We start from the raw sequence: 16016 nt of genomic DNA, 5'->3' as shown, positions 1-16016 counted from the left end.
TTTGCTTTCCGAAATAATGTTCTCAACTTCCACAAATTCTTCAAGGCTCCCAGGATTTTCGCCCCCTCCCCCACCCTATGATTCACTTCCGCTTCCATGGTTCCATTCGCTGCCAGATCCACTCCCAGATATCTAAAACACTTTACTTCCTCCAGTTTTTCTCCATTCAAACTTACCTCCCAGTTGACTTGACCCTCAACCCTACTGTACCTAATAACCTTGCTCTTATTCACATTTACTCTTAACTTTCTTCTTTCACACACTTTACCAAACTCAGTCACCAGCTTCTGCAGTTTCTCACATGAATCAGCCACCAGTGCTGTATCATCAGCGAACAACAACTCACTTCCCAAGCTCTCTCATCCACAACAGACTTCATACTTCTGAAACCACACTGCTCTTCCCCAATCGGATATATATATATAGGGGATAGGGGTGAAAGAATACCTCCCACGTATTCCTCGCGTGTCGTAGAAAGCGACTAGAGGGGACGGGAGCGGGGGGACCAGAAATCCTCCCCTCCTTGTATTAACTTTCTAAAATGGGAAACAGAAGAAGGAGTCACGCGGGGAGTGCTCATCCTCCTCGAAGGCTCAGAGTGGCGTGCCTAAATGTGTGTGGATGTAACCAAGATGTAAAAAAAGGAGAGATAGGTAGTATGTTTGAGGAAAGGAACCTGGATGTTTTGGCTCTGAGTGAAACGAAGCTCAAGGGTAAAGGGGAAGAGTGGTTTCAGAATGTCTGGGGAGTAAAGTCAGGGGTTAGTGAGAGGACAAGAGCAAGGGAAGGAGTAGCAATACTCCTGAAACAGGAGTTGTGGGAGTATGTGATAGAGTGTAAGAAAGTAAATTCTCGATTAATATGGGTAAAACTGAAAGTTGATGGAGAGAGGTGGGTGATTATTGGTGCATATGCACCTGGGCATGAGAAGAAAGATCAAGAGAGGCAAGTGTTTTGGGAGCAGCTGAATGAGTGTGTTAGTGGTTTTGATGCACGAGACCGGGTTATAGTGATGGGTGATTTGAATGCAAAGGTGAGTAATGTGGCAGTTGAGGGAATAATTGGTATACATGGGGTGTTCAGTGTTGTAAATGGAAATGGTGAAGAGCTTGTAGATTTATGTGCTTAAAAAGGACTGATGATTGGGAATACCTGGTTTAAAAAGCGAGATATACATAAGTATACTTATGTAAGTAGGAGAGATGGCCAGAGAGCGTTATTGGATTACGTGTTAATTGACAGGCGTGCGAAAGAGAGACTTTTGGATGTTAATGTGCTGAGAGGTGCAACTGGAGGGATGTCTGATCAGTATCTTGTGGAGGCTAAGGTGAAGATTTGTATGGGTTTTCAGAAAAGAAGAGTGAATGTTAGGGTGAAGAGGGTGGTGAGAGTAAGTGAGCTTGGGAAGGAGACCTGTGTGAGGAAGTACCAGGAGAGACTGAGTACAGAATGGAAAAAGGTGAGAACAATGGAAGTAAGGGGAGTGGGGGAGGAATGGGATGTATTTAGGGAATCAGTGATGGATTGCGCAAAAGATGCTTGTGGCATGAGAAGAGTGGGAGGTGGGTTGATTAGAAAGGGTAGTGAGTGGTGGGATGAAGAAGTAAGAGTATTAGTGAAAGAGAAGAGAGAGGCATTTGGACAATTTTTGCAGGGAAAAAATGCAATTGAGTGGGAGATGTATAAAAGAAAGAGACAGGAGGTCAAGAGAAAGGTGCAAGAGGTGAAAAAAAGGGCAAATGAGAGTTGGGGTGAGAGAGTATCATTAAATTTTAGGGAGAATAAAAAGATGTTCTGGAAGGAGGTAAATAAAGTGCGTAAGACAAGGGAGCAAATGGGAACTTCAGTGAAGGGCGCAAATGGGGAGGTGATAACAAGTAGTGGTGATGTGAGAAGGAGATGGAGTGAGTATTTTGAAGGTCTGTTGAATGTGTTTGATGATAGAGTGGCAGATATAGGGTGTTTTGGTCGAGGTGGTGTGCAAAGTGAGAGGGTTAGGGAAAATGATTTGGTAAACAGAGAAGAGGTAGTGAAAGCTTTGCGGAAGATGAAAGCCGGCAAGGCAGCAGGTTTGGATGGTATTGCAGTGGAATTTATTAAAAAAGGGGGTGACTGTATTGTTGACTGGTTGGTAAGGTTATTTAATGTATGTATGACTCATGGTGAGGTGCCTGAGGATTGGCGGAATGCGTGCATAGTGCCATTGTACAAAGGCAAAGGGGATAAGAGTGAGTGCTCAAATTACAGAGGTATAAGTTTGTTGAGTATTCCTGGTAAATTATATGGGAGGGTATTGATTGAGAGGGTGAAGGCATGTACAGAGCATCAGATTGGGGAAGAGCAGTGTGGTTTCAGAAGTGGTAGAGGATGTGTGGATCAGGTGTTTGCTTTGAAGAATGTATGTGAGAAATACTTAGAAAAGCAAATGGATTTGTATGTAGCATTTATGGATCTGGAGAAGGCATATGATAGAGTTGATAGAGATGCTCTGTGGAAGGTATTAAGAATATATGGTGTGGGAGGAAAGTTGTTAGAAGCAGTGAAAAGTTTTTATCGAGGATGTAAGGCATGTGTACGTGTAGGAAGAGAGGAAAGTGATTGGTTCTCAGTGAATGTAGGTTTGCGGCAGGGGTGTGTGATGTCTCCATGGTTGTTTAATTTGTTCATGGATGGGGTTGTTAGGGAGGTAAATTCAAGAGTTTTGGAAAGAGGGGCAAGTATGAAGGCTGTTGGGGATGAGAGAGCTTGGGAAGTGAGTCAGTTGTTGTTCGCTGATGATACAGCGCTGGTGGCTGATTCATGTGAGAAACTGCAGAAGCTGGTGACTGAGTTTGGTAAAGTGTGTGGAAGAAGAAAGTTAAGAGTAAATGTGAATAAGAGCAAGGTTATTAGGTACAGTAGGGTTGAGGGTCAAGTCAATTGGGAGGTGAGTTTGAATGGAGAAAAACTGGAGGAAGTGAAGTGTTTTAGATATCTGGGAGTGGATCTGGCAGCGGATGGAACCATGGAAGCGGAAGTGGATCATAGGGTGGGGGAGGGGGCGAAAATTCTGGGGGCCTTGAAGAATGTGTGGAAGTCGAGAACATTATCTCGGAAAGCAAAAATGGGTATGTTTGAAGGAATAGTGGTTCCAACAATGTTGTATGGTTGTGAGGCGTGGGCTATGGATAGAGTTGTGCGCAGGAGGATGGATGTGCTGGACATGAGATGTTTGAGGACAATGTGTGGTGTGAGGTGGTTTGATCGAGTGAGTAACGTAAGGGTAAGAGAGATGTGTGGAAATAAAAAGAGCGTGGTTGAGAGAGCAGAAGAGGGTGTTTTGAAGTGGTTTGGGCACATGGAGAGAATGAGTGAGGAAAGATTGACCAAGAGGATACATGTGTCGGAGGTGGAGGGAACGAGGAGAAGAGGGAGACCAAATTGGAGGTGGAAAGATGGAGTGAAAAAGATTTTGTGTGATCGGGGCCTGAACATGCAGGAGGGTGAAAGGAGGGCAAGGAATAGAGTGAATTGGAGCGATGTGGTATACCGGGGTTGACGTGCTGTCAGTGGATTGAATCAAGGCATGTGAAGCGTCTGGGGTAAACCATGGAAAGCTGTGTAGGTATGTATATTTGCGTGTGTGGACGTATGTATATACATGTGTATGGGGGGGGTTGGGCCACTTCTTTCGTCTGTTTCCTTGCGCTACCTCGCAAACGTGGGAGACAGCGACAAAGTATAATAATAAAAAAAAAAACCATTATTTTCATTTTCTACAGTAAATTTGATGGAAGGTACTAAATCGTTAAGTAAGGGGAGAAATATTTGTAAATTTTCATTTGTTGGCCAAACACAAAGAACATCATCTACATACCTAAACCAAATTGCATTAGAAGGTAAGATATCCTTTAATAATTTTGTTTCAAAAAATTCCATATAAAGATTACTTAGTACAGGTGAAAGAGGGTTACCCATTGCCATACCAAATTTTTGAGCATAATAATCTCCATTAAATTGAAATACACAGTCTTTTATACACAATTTTATCAGCTCAATGAAATTAGACTTTGAAACAGGTAAATGAATATCATCCAAGACATCAAATAAATATTCTAAAAGGTCATCACCTGGAACATTATTGAAAAGTGAGGAAACATCAAAGCTAACTAGTTTGAAATCGAAATTAATATTGATATTGTTTAGCTTGTTGACTAAATCTACATTGTTCATGATATTAGAATTTGATACCTTACCCACTAAGGGGCTTAATAAGGAAACTAACCATTTTGACAATTTATATGTGACTGAGCCTACTGAACTCACTATAGGTCTTGCTGGAAAATTTTGTTTATGTATTTTGATAAGTCCATATATATATGGCAATGAAGGGGACAAAGATGACAAATTATATATATATATATATATATATATATATATGATCCCTGGGGATAGGGGATTAAGAATACTTCCCACGTATTCCCTGCGTGTCGTAGAAGGCGACTAAAAGGGGAGGGAGCGGGGGGCTGGAAATCCTCCCCTCTCGGTTTTTTTTTCAATTTTCCAAAAGAAGGAACAGAGAATTGGGCCAGGTGAGGGTATTCCCTCAAAGGCCCAGTCCTCTGTTCTTAACGCTACCTCACTAATGTGGGAAATGGCGAATAGTTTGGAAAAAAAAAAAAAAAAAAAAAAACATATATATATATATATATATATATATATATATATATATATATATATATATATATATATATAGTGGTTCCAACAATGTTGTATGGTTGCGAGGCGTGGGCTATGGATAGAGTTGTGCGCAGGAGGGTGGATGTGCTGGAAATGAGATGTTTGAGGACAATGTGTGGTGTGAGGTGGTTTGATCGAGTGAGTAATGTAAGGGTAAGAGAGATGTGTGGAAATAAAAAGAGCGTGGTTGAGAGAGCAGAAGAGGGTGTTTTGAAATGGTTTGGGCACATGGAGAGAATGAGTGAGGAAAGATTGACCAAGAGGATATATGTGTCGGAGGTGGAGGGAACGAGGAGAAGTGGGAGACCAAATTGGAGGTGGAAAGATGGAGTGAAAAAGATTTTGAGTGATCGGGGCCTGAACATGCAGGAGGGTGAAAGGCGGGCAAGGAATAGAGTGAATTGGATCGATGTGGTATACCGGGGTTGACGTGCTGTCAGTGGATTGAATCAGGGCATGTGAAGCGTCTGGGGTAAACCATGGAAAGTTGTGTAGGGCCTGGATGTGGAAAGGGAGCTGTGGTTTCGGGCATTATTGCATGACAGCTAGAGACTGAGTGTGAACGAATGGGGCCTTTGTTGTCTTTTCCTAGCGCTACCTCGCACACATGAGGGGGGAGGGGGATGGTATTCCATGTGTGGCGAGGTGGCGATGGGAATGAATAAAGGCAGACAGTGTGAATTGTGTGCATGGGTATATATGTATGTGTCTGTGTGTGTATATATATATATATGTGTACATTGAGATGTATAGGTATGTATATTTGCGTGTGTGGACATGTATGTATATACATGTGTATGGGGGTGGGTTGGGCCATTTCTTTCGTCTGTTTCCTTGCGCTACCTCGCAAATGCGGGAGACAGCGACAAAGCAAAATAAAAATAAATAAATAAATATATACACACACATATATATGTGTGTGTGTGTGTGTGTGTGTGTGTGTGTGTGTGTGTGTGTGAATGTGTATGTGGGTGGGTTGGGCCATTCCTCGTCTGTTTCCTTGCGCTAACTCGCTGATGCGGGAGTCAGGGGTTAAGTATAATAAATATAAATGAATACCATGATGTCTTGTTATGTTTCTATAAAATATCATCAACATGAAAATAGTTCCTCAGTCTAAAGTCCAGTACACAAAAGCATATGAATGTGCAAATCAATGGGTACATTTCCAAACTGTTTGACATGAGGGTCATAGTTGGCAGGCAGCCAACGACCAGGGAGGTATCATACCAGTACAGGTTGTACCTCTTTACTCCAGCACTCCGTGGTCTCATAACTCCCATGGTTCAGCATGTTTTGAATCTGCAGCCACTAGCTGTTAGTATCACTAGGTACCAAAGATCTGCTTACGCTGCAACCAAGCTAATTAATTTCTTATATTCATTTTTGTTGAAAATGAAAGCCAGAAAAGTTTAAAGTTTTGGAAAACTTTGACAAGTGCCAGGAGTACAGAATTAGACACAGCACTTATACAATGGTTTAAGCTTCCACATAATGAAGGTGTAAGCATTTCTGGGAAGATGCTTTTCAAGCAGGCCAAAGTTTTTCACAGAGAACTAAAGCTAGACTATGTGAATATTCACAAGGATGGTTAAACAAGTGGAGATATGGAATTTCTGTACACAGTGTGTGCGGTGAAAAGCGTAGCGCTGACACAAAAACTTATGGTGTAAGGTTGAATTAAAAGAATCAATAAAAACTCCAATTCCCTATTAAACAGCCAATAGCAATATGTACAGGGTGAGAGAGAGTGTATGAGCCAGCTGCCTGGTGGGGACCAATGCAGCACGGGCTGGCTGCCTTTATAATAACAATTAAACAAAAATAGGGGATAGGGGATTAAGAATACTTCCCACGTATTCCCTGCGTGTCGTAGAAGGTGACTAAAAGGGGAGGGAGCGGGGGGCTGGAAATCCTCCCCTCTCGTTTTTTTTTTTTTTTTTTTTTTAATTTTCCAAAAGAAGGAACGGAGAATTGGGCCAAGTGAGGGTATTCCCTCAAAGGCCCAGTCCTCTGTTCTTAACGCTACCTCGCTAATGCGGGAAATGGCGAATAGTTTGAAAGAAAGAAAGAAAAGGAACTAGAAGCAACCGAAGCCAACTACCAACCTATGGTCATTTGTTATATTAACTACTCATCACAAAGCTACAGCAAAGCTTGAGAATGAATTTGCACAGTTAGTGGCAGCAAAAAACTTAGCCCCAGAACAACTGTATAATGCTGACAAATCTGCCCTGTACTGGCATCATATGCCACGAAAAGCCCTTGCCAGAGATACTGTGGAGTCTTCATCTGGGGGTACTTCTAATGAAATCTGATGTGACAATAAAAACCTTATTTGAAAGATTTAATGCTAGTACTATCTCCTGTTTTAAGCTTTGTTCTACCTTTGATAACAAAGCAATATATATGTGGAATGAGCTGGCAAGACTAGGGGATTCCCTAAGGGGTCAATTTCTGTTTTCCAGCATTTTCTGTTGTCCAACAATGGCCAGGTCCCAATGTTGCTGGATTTAAGAAGTTCAACCTGTTCTATCCACCTGGGTATCAAGAGGGTTAGTGACGACTGCGTAGTGAGCCAACACTTCAGTGGTTGTCAAGTTGCACTCCTCTGACCCAGGTAGATGTCTTATCTTTCTGCCTCACCCACACATGGACTACTGGCATTCTGTTCACAAACATACAATCTCTCCTTGTCGCACATAACACTTAACACTTAACTCACGCAGCCCATTCTTCATAACTCTAGATTTTCAATTTTGCCTTTTGGTGAAATGGTAGAAGCAATAGACAGAAGTAAGTACCAACATTTAGATGGAAACATTAGGTAGAAATGGTAAGTAGGAACATTAGGCAGGAGCATTAGGAACATTAGGTAGAGGCAGTTAGTAGGAACATTAGGTAGGAGCCTCAGCAAACACTAAACTTGACTTGCCCTCTGCCAGTGGCCTGTTAAGGGTGAGACACTAAAGGCTAAGAAGTGGCACTGGAGTTCAACAGTTATGGAGATATCACTTCCATGGCCACCCCCATGAGGGAGTTCCAGACGGGAACAGGCATCAGATATATTGATAGACAGACAGATAGATAGACATGAGGGTACCAAATCTTGTAACCATACAGCAGAGATTTCTAGCTCAGTGCAAAAATGCTTTCTTAGTAATGTTAAAATCATACTGTTGGATTCTACTTGGGTACACTTTCTCCTCATTTTTTGTGTGCTCTGCTTATTTTTCATAGTCTTCCTACTATGCAGTGGAAAGATATGTATAGGATACTGATTTCATTCCTTTTGGCATTATTTCTGTATCTCATTCTAAATGTGTATTTAATTTTCCACTTTATAACTCATCTGTCAATGAAGGATCAATACTGTTCCCTGCAATACAACCAAGTATCCAATGCAGAATCTCAATACCAAGATCACTGTCTAACTCAGTAGACTCCTCCATAATAGCACCCTTTCACGTACATTCCTCACTCACCCTTCAACTAAACTTTCATGCATTTCTGCATATCTTCTTTGCTGTAATCACTTACCATTATGTTACCCAACAATTTTCATATCTTTTTCTGCATCAATTCTGAACTCAAATACTTTTTTCATACCCAAATCCCATTTCCTAAGTAGTGATGCAGTGCCAGTAACAGATGAGGGCTGACCTCATTTGCTCACTTTGCAGATATATATTTCTATAATCTTTCTCCAGTAATGAAAAAGCATCATTAACTGTCTATCAATCTACATAATTATTATTATCATCATTATTATTATTACATTTTACTGCCATCTCCCGCATTAGTGAGGTAGCACAAGGAAACAGACGAGGAATGGCCCAACCCACCCACATACACATGTATATACATAAATGCCCACACATGCACATCTACAATACAATACAATACAATACAATACTTCCCACGTATTCCCTGCGTGTCGTAGAAGGCGACTAAAAGGGAAGGGAGCGGGGGGCTGGAAATCCTCCCCTCTCGTTTTTTTTTTTTTTTCCAAAAGAAGGAACAGAGAAGGGGGCCAGGTGAGGATATTCCCTCAAAGGCCCAGTCCTCTGTTCTTAACGCTACCTCGCTATCGCGGGAAATGGCGAATAGTATGAAAAAAAAAAAAAAAAAAAAAAACATACAAAGACATATACATATATACACATGTACATATTCATACTTGCTGCCTTCATCTATTCCCTTCACCACCCCAACACACAAAAAATAGTTACAAAGATTTCAATTGCCACGGCCAACCCATGAGGGAGTTCCAGAAGGGAGCAGGCATCAGAGATATCGATAGACAGATAGATAGAAAGACATGAGAGTACCAAATCTTGCAACTGTACAACAGAGATTTCTAGCTCAGTGCAAAAATTCTTTCATATCAATGTAAAAATGATCCCATGGGATTCTACTTGGGTACATTCTCCTTATCATTTTTTGTGTACTCTTCTTATTTTTCATAGCATTCCTTCTGTACAGTGGAAAGAGATGTATAGGATACTGGTTTCATTCCTTCTGGCATTATTTCTGTACCTCACTCTAAATGTGTATTCAATTTTCCAAACCTTAACACATCCCGTAAAGCATTCCATTCTACTCTGTCACATGCTTTCTCCAGATCCATAACAGCTGCATACAACTTCTCACCTTCAGCTAAATACTTTTCCACAGTCAATTAAACCACAAAAATCTGATCCTCACATATCCTAGCTTTCCTAAAACCACCTTGTTCCTTATTGATTCTACATTCAGTCACTTCCATCACTCTCAATCAACATTCGTGTATACAGACTCATTTCCCTATAAATGCTACATAATCAACATTCTTGCATACAGACTCAATCCCCTATAATTGCTAAACACATCCTCAACACCTTTTCCTTTGAATAAGGGAGCAATAATAGCTTTCATCAATCCTCAGGCACAACCTTCTGTTTCCATGCTAAATTATATATCAGATGCATCCACTCTATCACACTTTCTCCTTCATACTTAGGCATTTCTGCCATAATCCCATCCACTCCATTTGCCTTTCCTACCCTCAGCCTTATTACTGCCCTTCTTACCTCCCGTTTTTGCTAGAGGCACTTGCACTTGTATCCTCTTCCATCCATCCTCCATAGACATGCATGTAACAACTCTGGCCTCATCTTCTCACACATTCACCAGTTCTTCAAAATACTCTTTCCATCTTCCTTTCACTTCCTCCTTTGGATTCAGCAACTCCCCGTCTTTACTTCTCGCATTCACATTTCCACCCTTACATCCACCTCTTTCCTTTTCCACCTGCTTCCAGCTCAATTTCTTATTTCCCTAAACTTATTGTGCAACTATCTTCCGAAATCTTCATCCACTCTTTCTTTGCTTTCCTCTATCAGCTTCTCAACATTCCAATTACACATTTCATATTCTTCCCTCCTCCTGTGCTGAACTCCCACTAGTACATTTCTTTTGAAAAATCTACCATGTACCTTTTTCTTCTCTTCCACAGTATTTCTAATTTCTTCTGTCCAACATACATTGCTCTTCTCATTCCTGTATCTTACGATTTTGTATCCACTCACTAATTCTACAACCTTTAATAACATTGCTCAGAACATTTGAAAGACCTCTTTAACTGTAATTTCTAAAATAATGACTTTTTTCATACTTCATCATTTCCTGCATAAGTGAGGTAGTGCAAGGACCAGACAAAGAAAGGTCATATTCTCTAGCTGTCACGAATAATTCACTGAAACCACAGACCCTATCCACAACCAGGCTCCACAGACCCTATCTACAACCAGGCCCCACAGACCCTATCCACTACCAGGCCCCACAGACCCTATCCACAACCAGGCCCCACAGACCTTTCCATGGTTTCCTGAGGCTGCTTCACATGCTCCAGTTCAGTTCACTAACAGCATGTTGACCCCTGTATACTGCATAGTTCCAGTACACACTATTCCATGCACAACTTTCACCCTCCTGCATGTTCAGGCTCCATCACTCCATCCTTCCATCCCCACATATATCCTCTTTGTCAACTTCTCTTTACTCATTCTCTACATATGTCCAAATCATTTCCACAAACCCTCTTCAAACCCTCAATCACGCTTTTCTTATCATCACACCTCCCTCTTACCCTTTTATTACTTAAATGAAACCAACTCACACCACAAACACTTCATTTCCAACACCTCTACCCTCTGCATATCCTCATCTACAGCCCATGCATCGCATCTATACAACATCACAATTTTCATTCTCTTTGATAACAAACTCTTTCCACACATAACAATTATCACTCTCTTAGATAACAACCTTTTTCCACACATTCCTCAATGCTCTCAGAGCCTCTGCCCACCCCCACACCATGTGACACACCTGCTTCCATGGTTTCACTCACTGCAATGTCTTTCCCCAGATACCCAAAACTCCACTTACAAATTTTCTTTCATTCAAAATCATATGTTACATACACTGTCCTTCTGCCCTGCTAAATATAATAACCTTCCTTTTATTCACATCAACTTCCTCATTTCAAATACTCTCCCAAACTCTAACTAATTTCTGCAGTTTCTTGCTCAAACCTGCCACCAGTGCTGTTTTCTCAGCAAACAACAGACTAACTCCACATGCCCCATACCCCCTACAGACTGAATACTTGCCCTTCTTTGCATGACCTTTGCGTTTACCCCCTGATCATCCCACACAAAAACAAAGCAGACACTTATGACATCACACACTCCTGCCTAGAACCACTCATTCTCCTCTCTTCCTACTCATACAAATGTCTCACACTCTTTAATAAAACTACTCATTGCTTCTATTTCTTCCATATTCATAAGACCAAAAAGGCATCTCATCAACCCTATCATATGCTTCCTCCAGATCCATTAATGCCACATACAAATCCTTCTTTTTCTCTACTTACTTCTCATACATTCTTTAAAGCAAACACCTGATCCACATCTCCTCTATCATTCCTGACACCACATTATTCCTGCCTAATCTGATCCTCTGTACATGCCTTCACCCTTTCGATCACCACTTCCATACAACTTACCAGGTAAACACAACAAACTCTGTAGTCTGAACACTCACCTTTGTCCTCACTGTCTTTGTTCAGTGACACTATACATACATTCCTCCAATCTTCAGGCAGCATGTCTGATGCTTGTTCCCACTTGGAACTCCCTCAAGGGGGTGGCCATGGCATTATGAGTCGCCTTAACTAGTGAACACCAGTGTTGCTTCTTAGCCTTTATACCTCACCCTTAACAAGCAATTGCCAGAGGGCAATTCCAAAGCAGTGTTTGTGGAGGCTCCTACCTTATGTTCCTACTGACTACTTCTACCCACTGCTCCTGCCTAATGTTCTTACCTACAACTTCTACCTAATGTTTCTACCTAATGTTCCTGCCTAAATGTTTCAACCTACTACTTCTATCTATTGCTCCTAACATTTTGCCAAAAAAGGCAGGGCTAGCAAATAGTTCCATTTTGCCAAAAAAGGCAGGGCTAGCAAATAGTGCTCACTGAAGGAAAGAGTTACTAAGAAGCTGTGTGAGTTTAGTGACAAGGACAAGAAGAGAATGTATGTTTGAGGATAAATGCCAGCAGTCCAAATGTGGGTAAGGCAGAAAGAAAAGACAGCTGCCTTGGTAAGAGGAGTGCAACTTGACAAACACTAAAGAGCTGGCTCTTTACACAACTGTCACTAACCTTCCCGATGCCCAGGCATGTAGCAATGGTAACACACCTCCCTAACTGTTGACTGCCTACCAATTACTCTGGCACTTCATGACTTGTACCCTTCACTGACATCCCATCTATTCTCCTGTTCTTCTCATACAATTTTCCACCTTCCAAAATTTTCTTTTATTCTCCCTGAAGTGTACTGATACTCACTCACCCCAACTGTCATTTGCTCTATTTCTTTTTCATCCCTGCAACTTTTCTTGATCTTCTGCCACTTTCTCTTCTATATATCTTTTTTTTTTACCCCTGCAACTTTCTCTTAACCTTCTGCCACTTTCTCCAATATATCTCCCTTCACTTGCATTCCTTCCCACTTAGTTGCAACTTTACTTTGTCGTTCTACCCTCACCAGCCTCTCTCACTTGCTCTTCTCCCATTCTTTGCATGCCTAAAACTTCTCCAGCACAACTTGGCCAGTCCATCTCCAATCTCTGTTTATAACAGCAGAGACTTTCCTATGCCTATCAGTGATACATCATCATCAGCAGTATATATGTCTAAGTTTCATAACCAGTGTATCGCTACCTGTATTATCACTAGGTAATTTAGAAATTTGTGTTGTCCCTGAGAATGCAGCAGAATTATATTTTCTTAGCGTTGTTATATATAAAGCAGAAAATGGACTGTCATGGTCTTCAAGACTGGTTGAGGAAGGAGCATTTCACAAATGTGAGGCATTACTACCTCGAAGGTGAAGTATCCTGAGATACCTTCCATTCCTCACCCACTCATCTTGCTTTGTTTGATCTCACCTTATGCCATTACACACTTTATCTTTCCTCATACTTCTCCACACAAGTCTCTTTTCCAAGCTCATTTACTCATGTCATTTCCTCTTTTTCGAAAACCTCAACAAATCATCACCATTACCTCCACAAACTAATGATCAAACATTCCACCAGCTGTCCCTTTCAGCACATCCCCACCCAAACGTCTCCTTCCTGCAAGCTTATCAATCAGAATATACTCTATAATGCCTGTATACCATCCTTCTTACTCACACATGTATACTTATGTATGTCCCTCTTTAAACCAGGTATCCCCAAACAGCACACAAATCCACAAGCTGTTCACCATTTCCATTCAACTTTAGGAGTACACCATACCCTAATTATAATTCCAACTGCCACATTACTTGCCTTCACATTAAAGTCCCCCTTCACTAATATCTGATATCTTGCATCAAAGCCGCTGACACACTCACTCAGCTGCTCCCAAAACATTTGTCTCTCATCATGGCCATGTGAATGACTGACTAGTAATCACCTATATCTTGCAATCCACTCTCATTTTTACCTAAATCAGTCTGGAGCTAAATTCCTTACACTCTTTCACAGTTCCCACAACTCATGCTTCAGTGCTAGCCATTCCTTAGCTTTTGAACTCACACTAACCCCTGACTTGACTCCCAGGACATTCCCAAACCATTTTTCCCCTTTACCCTTGACCTTTTTTTTAACTCAGTGCCAGAACATCCAGGTTCCTTTCCTGACATCTGTCCCCCCTATCCTGTCATCTTGGTTGCATCCATACCCATTCAGATGCTCAAGCCCAAGCCTTTGAGGAGGCTGAGCACTCCCAACCATACATCTTTTATGAATTCAAATACAAGTGTGTGATGTGTGTGTGTGTGTGTGTGTGTGTGTGTGTGTGTGTGTGTGTGTGTGTGTGTGTGTGTGTGCAAGGAGGAAGGGTGTCCCCACTCTCCTACTTCCACCCCTCTTAGTTGCGTTCTATGATATGCAGGGAATATCGAGGTACAATTCTTTCTCCCCTTCCCCAGAGATAACTTATAACTTAGTCGTGTAAACATCTTCATAGAAGCTATCCACACACACACCTTCACTATGTTCCTTGAACATATCTTTCACTTACTCCCATTATATTTGTTCTCTGTAAAAATTAATATATCAATCCATAAAAGAGACAAAATCCCAATTGTTATAATTGCATCCCTATTTTTCCAACAAAACAGAAACATTCCTAAAGCAAATCCCTATACATTCAAAAATTCTAATATCATTATCACTATCATTAAACTTGATCGACATTTCCCAAGTCAGGGAGGTAGAGCCAGGAAACAGAAGAACAGCCCATCCACTCATATACACATATATACGTACATAAATGCCCATAAACATATCAACATATACACATATACATAAACAAACATATACACATGTACATATTCATACTTGCTTGCCTTCATCCATTCCCGGCACTACCCTGCACCATAGGAAACAGCATCGCTACCCCTGCTTCAGCTAGGTAGCACCAGGAAAAAAGACAAAAAAGGCTACGCTTGTTCACACTCAGTCTCTACCTGTCATGTGTAATGCACCAAAACCACAGCTTCCTATTCACATCCAGGCCCCACAGATCTTTCTATGGTTTACCCCAGACGTTTCACATGCCCTGGTTCAGTCCATTGACAGCAAGTTGACACCAGTATACCACATCATTTCAGTATACCACATCTTTTTCACTCCATCCTTCCACCTCTTCCACCTCCAATTTAGTCTCCTGCTCCTCCTTGTTCCCTTCACCTCTGACACATATATCCTCTTTGTTAACCTTTCCTCACTCATTCTCTCCATATGTCCAAACCATTTCAACACAGCATCTTCTGCTCTCTCAACCACACTTTTATTTCCACACATCTCTCTTACCCTTTCATTACTTACTCAATCAAACAACCTCACACCACATATTGCCCTCAAACATTTCATTTCCAACACATCCACCCTCCTCCATAAAACCCTGTCTATAGACCATGCCTTGCACCATACAATATTGTTGGAACTACTTCTACTTCAAACACATCCATTTTTGCTCTCAGAGATAACTTTCTTTCCACAAATTCTTCATCACTCCCGGAACTTTTGCCCCCTCCCCCACCCTGTGACTCACTTCCACTTCCATGGTTCCAGTTACTGCTAAGTCCACTCCCAGATATCTAAAACACTTCACTTCCTCCAGTTATTCTCCATTCAAACTTACATCCCAATTAACTTGTTCCTCAACCATATTGAAGCTAATAACCGTGCTCTTATTCACATTTACTCTCAACTTTCTCCTTTCACACACTTTTCCAAACTTAATCACCAACTTCCGCAGTTTCTCACTCAAATCAGCCACCAGTGCTGTATTATCAGCAAACAGCAACTGACTCACTTCCCAGGTCCTCTCATACCAAACAAACTGCACACTCACACCTCTCTCCAAAACTCGTGCATTTACCTCTCTAAGCACCCAATCCCTAAACAAATTAAACAACCATGGAGACATTACACACCCTGCTGCAGACTGACCTTCACTAGGAACCAGTTACTCTCCTCTCTCCCTACTTGAACACACATCTTATATCCTTGATAAAAACTTCACTGCTTCTAGCAACTTACCTCCCACACAAATTACTCTTAAGACCTTCCTCAAAGCATCTCTATCAACCCTATCATATGCCCACTCCAGATCCACAAATGCCACACACAAATCCATGTCTTTCCAAATATTTCTCACACACATTCTTCAAAGCAACTGATCCACAC

At 41.4% G+C, this 16016-nt stretch overlaps 1 protein-coding gene across 5 annotated transcripts in view; it reads right to left on the bottom strand.

Annotated features, from left to right (window-relative positions):
* Nucleotides 1–16016, bottom strand: part of LOC139766057 (cobalamin trafficking protein CblD) — a 204282-nt gene that overhangs the window by 53379 nt on the left and 134887 nt on the right. The window lies entirely within an intron of this gene.

This window comes from Panulirus ornatus, chromosome 56, assembly GCF_036320965.1.
Source record: "Panulirus ornatus isolate Po-2019 chromosome 56, ASM3632096v1, whole genome shotgun sequence".
NCBI lineage: Eukaryota > Metazoa > Arthropoda > Malacostraca > Decapoda > Palinuridae > Panulirus > Panulirus ornatus.
Note: the sequence above shows the minus strand (reverse complement) of the source record. Positions and strands in the feature narration are given on the sequence as shown.